Raw genomic sequence first — 6756 nt, forward strand, 5'->3', positions numbered from 1 at the left:
TGAAGGCAAGCGGCTCAGCTGAGTCCACTCTTTCTCTTGCTGTGCCTCTGACTGCTGAAGAGGGGGAGAGTTCAGCAGCATCCACAGATGCACCCACACGCCAGAGGGAAAGGCCTAGTACTAGCATGGTCTGGGATCATTATGAGCTGGCAGGTGATCCTGCATTTGCTGTCCGCGTGCACTGCTGAGCCAAAATCAGCCAAGGCAAGGGAACAAAGTGCATGACCACCTCGGGGATGCTGAATCATCTCCACAGGTACCACCCTTTTGCCACAGGAATGGCCCCGCTCACTCCACAGCCCCTGTCTCCCCACAGCAGAGGCAGGGCACCCTGGAGCATTGGGGGCAAAAGGGACCAGTTGCAAATGTGAGCAAGGTCACCCAGACCACTGGGGAGATGCTTGCTCTGGATGGCCAGCCCTTCACCTTTGAGCAGCCAGGGTTCAGGTTGCTCCTGGCACTGCTGGCTCCATCCTACCAGGTGCCCACATGCACCACCTTCAGCAGGACAGTGGTGCCCTCCCTATACGAAGGATGCAGGGAGCACTTGAGGGAGAAGCTGCACAAGGCAGGTCCGCAGGTGACTGTACAGTTCACCTTGGACCGAGGTGAACTGTACAGTCACCTGCAGACGTCTGGAGCAGCCGGGGTGGAGATCATGTGTACCTCTTGCTCGCAGGGCACTGGTGTGGCCAGTCAGGCCATCAGTGGGCTCTCCTTCATGCCAGGGGGATGGATGAGTCCCACACAGTAGCAGAGATAAGGGGGGCCATGAACTGCATGGTGCAGGGGTTCCTGGGCGTTGGGCAGGCTGAGCTCACCCTCAGCTTCATGGTCACTGACAATGGGGCCAATATGGTCAAGGCAGTCCATGATGCCAACTTTGCTGGTATTCGTTGTGTGGCATGCAATTTACAACTGATTGTGAGGGATGCCTTGGAGGGGGACAGGGCTGCCGGTGATGGCGCCAGCAGCACCAGCAGGCTCGTTTCCAGATGCAGGAAGGTGGCAGGCTACGTCCACTGGAGCATCAAGGGGGGCAAGATGCTGCGGGACAAACAAGCAGAGCTAAACGTCCCGCAGCACAGAATCATCCAGGATGTGGAGACTCGGTGGAGCTCCACATACCTGATGCTCGAGAAGCCAGTGGAGCAACAGAAGGCCATCCATGAGCTGGCCTTGCTTGGGGAGATTGGGATCAGCGGCCCCCTGACCAAAGCTGAGTGGGGTGCCATCTCCCAGATCTTGCTGGTCCTCAAGCCCTTCCTCAAGCCCACTGAGACCCTCAGTACTGCTGATGCCTTCCTCAGCCAGGTGGTCCCCATAGTGAAGGAGCTCCGCAGCCAAATGGAGAGCTTCCTGGGGAACAATGTTTCTGGCTGGGGCAGGCTGCTTCCACCTGATGTGCAGGCACTGGTGAGGCGGCTGAAGGAGGGCCTTAGGAAAAGGCTTGAACCCTTGGGGCCCAACACAGTGCATATGGTGGCTGCCATCTGTGACCCAAGGGTGAAGGGCACCATATGTGGCAGCGAGACACTGAGTCGCTGGAGGGAGGTACTTATTAAGAAAGTGATGGAGGCGGAACGGCGGAGGTGGGGGGAAGTGAAACAGGGGGATCCACTGCCTGAACCCAGCCTGCCATCCACGAGCCAGTCTTCCCCTCCACCACAAGCGCTGCCAATATGGGCTAAGGCCATGACAAACATTAGGGGGTCCAGACCCACCAGACTCCAGGATCAGGCAGACAGCCCTCACACCGTGGTGTCTGCCTATCTTGCCGAGCCTGTGGAGCCCCTGGACTGTGACTTCTTGGCCTACTGGGCAACCCGCAGCCTGATGTGGCCGGATCTGGCCACAGTTGCCCAGGAATAACTGTCCTGTCCACCAACCCGTGTGCCAAGCGAGAGGGTGTTCAGCATGGCTGCAGATGTTGTGACACCCCACTGCACTGGCTTGGATCCTCAAGGTGAACCTCCCGCTGCTGGGGCTCCCTGAGCTCCAGGTGCAGACGAAGCAAATGCCGCCCTCCTCACTCTGTCTGGAGCACGAGTTTTGTCTGTCAGCAGCCTAAGGTGCAGTTTCCCCCAAACCCCTACACCTATCACTGTGAAAGTTGGCAGGCTTTGTGGGCTCCTCAGGGGCAAGCAAGCCTGCAGTTTTCAGCTCCCTGTGGCTTTCCACACAGAAGTCCCAGGAGGTTTTCTCTCAAGAATTTGGGGTGTTGTTTCTCTGAACCCCCTGAACCTATCTTGTTGAAAGTTGGCCAGCTTTGTGGGCTCCTCAGGAGCTACCATTTCTGCAAGTTTCATCAAGTTCAGACATGAAACGCCAAAGTTAAAGCCTGCTTTGGCCTTCCCCATTATAGCCTATGGGGAAGTCCAGGCAGCTCGAATATTCGACTGAGCTTTGACCTTGAGTCAAAGCGGACCCACTTTGACTCGAAGTGGATGGCAAATCAAAGCGGGACCCGGTTTAATATTTGACATGGCTGTCGAATCAAATATTACCTGCTCTGCACAGCCCTAGAGCCTGAGGGCTCTGACCATAGTCCCAGGCTGCATGACTCTGGGATAGTATTTGTCCCAGATTCCCAGTATCATGTAGGGATCAGGGTTTTCCATTTACCATGGAAAAATATTAGATATTGCTGGCTTTCTGTTGCAGGCTGGCAGAGTTCCAGCCTGCAAAGGGCTGTGGGAGTGGGATGCAGGGGGCATTGTGTGCACATGTATACATGCACATGGTCAGGCGTACAGCTCTAGGAAGCAGTGGAGAGCAGCTCTTCCAGCTGCCTGCTGGTAAGTCTGGGGGGAGGGCAGATTGAGGCCCCTATAGTTAGGGAAGGAGTGGGACAGCGGCTGGACGTGGAGACACTACCAAGCTAGGGTAGTGCATGGGGCCCAAGGCCGGAGTGGGGAGCAGGACAGAGTCACAGGTGACTCATTTGGGGGAGGAGGGGCTGGCTCCCTGCCTCTGTGCACTGCTGGAGAGGGGGGCATGAGGGGACATGTGCCCCATTAGATTTGTGTGCAGGGCAGGGGTAGATGTGGGGTGCCCACTGCAGGTGTGGCGTTCCCTGCCCTGCTGCCTTCCCCCCAGGAGCCCTGCAGTGGCTGTGCTGCCATGGCAAGGCACCCCCTGCCTGCCTAGCAGCAGTGGGGGCAGCAGTGTGGAGCTGTGCCCCCACTCGGCTGCTGGGCAGGCAGAGGGTAACTTGCCATGGTGGTGCAGCTGGTATGGGGCTCCCAGGAAGAGGGAAGCAGGATGGAGAGCCCCAAGCCCTCCCCCTCCCCCCCATACTCTGTTTGGCTCTGCTTTATCAGATTACCGGGGAGGGGGCATCATCTCAGCCCCATCCCCCCAGCAAAAATAGAAGTTGGTGCCTATGCATAGAGTAAACAGAATTGTTTAGAGGATCAAACAAAAGATTAAGGGCAAACAAAGCTGGAATTTTTAACTTGCTTTGTCACCAAGGATCTCTGTCTCTTTAGGACAGTAGCAAGGTTTTGTTACAGAATGGTGGATCCTATTAATTAAACTAGGTCATTTAAGTACCTATCTGGACACCTCAAATTTGTAAAATATTTATTCTTGCAACAGTTTTGTGACCTACTGATAGAAGATTAAGGTATTATGAGATAGATCATGTATCTACAGTATAGTCACAGAAGTGACTGCAGCACAATTTGGAGATAGCTAGCCAGCTTCAAAGGAACTAGCTCAGGTGCTGATAACAGGCTAGCCATGGCAGCAAGAGCCTCAGTATGGATTAAATTATGCAGATTCCCCACAGGATAAATCAGCCCATGCTTATGTCCAAGATGACTCATCTGTAGTTATCCCTACATTATGCTGTAGTCACTTTTGTACGGGCAATGTAGATAATATATCTGTCATAGGTGATGCATAGAGAGGGTATGGCGGGGCTCCCCCCCCCCCCCCCCGAGAGCACTGGTGCCCCCCTAAAATTGGCTGTTTGCCTCCCTCCCATTGCCAGCTGGCTGCTGAGTCCCCTCCCCGGATGGCCACTGGGGTACCTCCCCCAGCCACCAACTGACTGCTGGGGTACCCCCCCCAGTCGTGCCCCACTAGTGGCCCCCCAGACTCAGGAGGCACTAGTCACCCATGATATCTGTGTTGCCCAAAGTGTAAAGAAAGTCTAAACAAAGCAGGGATTTAAATTTGCATCTCCAGAGTTTAATCAGTACCTGAAGTCTGGGCCAGCCAACCAACTGACATCCTCCCTGCCCCATCTTTCCTGTGCAGTATACCCATGCTGGAGTTCATGTATATTAGTAGTTCCATTTCACTTTGTGCTATGCATAAATTTAAGTGTGTATATAAATTTTTCCAGGGTATGAGATTCAACTTTCTCTGCCCCTTTTTCAGAGGAGCATAATAACCTATCATATCTATATGACAAAAATGAAGCAAGACTGTGCTTTGTGAAGCAGTATAAGAATCTTGGCCAAAGGGTGCTATGTTAATATTAATTATGATTATTTTGATATAAATGAATGTCGCCTACTGTCTCGATATGTCCTAGTAGAAAGAAGAAAAATATATAGAACATTTTTGCCTCCCCAACCCCAGGCATTCTTTAGTTGGAAAAAGGAGAAAAAGGAAAAGCATTTAATGAAAAGAGATTTTGTGACCCACAGGTCCTGAAGAAAGAGGTGAAGAAATAAAAATGGATCCCCCTGAAGGAGAGAGCATGTAAAAATAAATATGAAAAACCAGAGGTAGGTATCAAAACTCTTGAAATAGGCAAGGCTGCTTGCATTAAAATTTAAGAGGAACTCAAAATGTGGTAGTTTTTCTTCAGAGCAGCTGAGAAGGAGCAAATATCAGTCTTCTGAATCTATTGTTCTTTGTGTGAATAACATTGAAGCTAAAGGATCAAAGAAAAGGACAATGACAAAGTGTGGGCAACAGAGTAAGTAGCAGATGAATTTACCACTAGGATTTTGTCTACATTTCCATCTTGGATTTTTTTTTTATGGTGTCCTACTTTCTCTCATTGAACATGTACTGAAGAGCTACTAGAGAATGGACATTGGACATGTGATTAATCCCTGCCTGGCTCTTTAAAATGGGTGATTACATACTTAGAGGGTGCATCCATATATATGATTAGGGGGCAACAGTAAACTGAGGAGCTTATTGCTTCCAGGAGGTTCCCAGGTGTGCATCCACACATCAACCCAGACCGCAGCACATTCTGGCAGGTTGCAGCAGCCCCATCTGCCTGGGATTCCTGGGGATCAACCTGCCAGCTCAGGGATGCACTAACCAGGTTCACTATGCTGAGGAGGGGCTGGCTGGGGCACAAGGGTGCTTCAGTGTGGGACTAGCTGACAGGCAACCCCTGCACTGAACCACCATTGTGCCCCAGCCAGGGGGTCAGCATCTGCATGTGGGTTGCTGTGCACAAAGTAATTCCATGTATTTACAAGTACTACTCTGCTGCAAATTTGTAGTTCTGTGGGCGTAATAGGGATGCATGTGTAGATGCAAAGACGTTTACTGTGGAACTAATTAGTCAACTGCACAGTAAACGTCTCATGTAGATGCACCCAGAGAGGTGGTGGGATCTTCATCATGGGAAATGCAGCTTAGAAACACATTGGCATGTGATGGTTTAAGCAGAACTGTTTCTGTCTTGAGCACAGAGTTTGGACAAAGTGACCCCTAATTAAATTGTGGTCCTAATTAGTCCTTTTTTCTATGATTCCAGGATGGGGGAGGAGCAGGCTGCTCCTTTATGAAATCCTGCTGGGCTACGACTGATACTAAACCACCTGAATGCTGGCAATTCCTGTGGGATGATAGATTGTATTTTTCAGATTAGACTTGACATGAATGATGTTCCCTTTCCAGTGTTAGGAACTTTTGATCTGATTTTCAGAGATGCTGAACTACTGCATCTCCCACAGAAGTTAACATGAACTGGAAACATGCCATATCCCCCAACATTCAGGCCATGAGTAGTTCCTCCCAGGCAGGAGATCTGCTTCACTGCATGTAGCCTTAGAAGGAGTTGTGCAATAGACAAGGTAATGCAACAGTGAATTACCCATCATTTAGTACCACCTGTTACCAAGGAGTCCATTTGTGAAGGTAATGGTTTCTGCTGTAAGACAGCATGTTAACTTAAAATGTAAACACACTGAGTTTCAGGGGCCTAAGGAAGATACAGATTCAAAAGAGAAAATATTCGGGAGATTTCTTTATACTTGTTCAACATCAATGCCTAAATAACACAGGAGTATACATTCTTGCTGTGCCCTAGCCCTAGAGTGCCCATATGGTAAGGAAAAAGATTGATATGACCACTGACCAATCAGAGAAAGCAATGGAAACTGCCATGATACAGTGAAATACTGAAAGTCACTGCTGCGTATTAATCCCCACCAGCTATGAAAGTGTCGGTTCCTCACTACAGTGAATTTATTTGTGGGAAGCTGACTTTCAGCCTTCTTCTCTGGGTTTGTTTGTTTTGATAATAGGACAAGGCTGACGTGTGACAGATTTTGTCAGTGTGCCATGTTTGGCACAATCCGTGACTTCTTAAGAAAGTTCTCACTTGCCAAGGGTACTCTGACTTTTTAATCTGTTTCATAGGTTTTATTCTTTTCATTTCAGATGCATTTGAAATCTTGGACACACCATGGGTTCCCCATACTGCTCAGCTGTGCAAATGAAAAGAGCTTCAGGCAAGCTGCAATATGTGGGACAATTTTGAGCGAAGGAAGC

The 6756-nt window shown here is 50.2% G+C and overlaps 1 long non-coding RNA gene across 1 annotated transcript in view; it reads left to right on the top strand.

The window, feature by feature from the left end:
* The window catches only part of LOC109314757, a 96867-nt gene extending 90993 nt beyond the window's left edge, over positions 1–5874 (top strand). Inside the window, exons 2-3 of the long non-coding RNA XR_002102367.1 lie at positions 4662–4742; positions 5738–5874. This is a non-coding gene — a long non-coding RNA (uncharacterized LOC109314757). The remainder of the gene's footprint in view (positions 1–4661; positions 4743–5737) is intronic.
* Positions 5875–6756: the final 882 nt, after the last annotated feature.

This window comes from Crocodylus porosus, unplaced genomic scaffold, assembly GCF_001723895.1.
Source record: "Crocodylus porosus isolate Cpor-Errol unplaced genomic scaffold, CroPor_comp1, whole genome shotgun sequence".
NCBI lineage: Eukaryota > Metazoa > Chordata > Crocodylia > Crocodylidae > Crocodylus > Crocodylus porosus.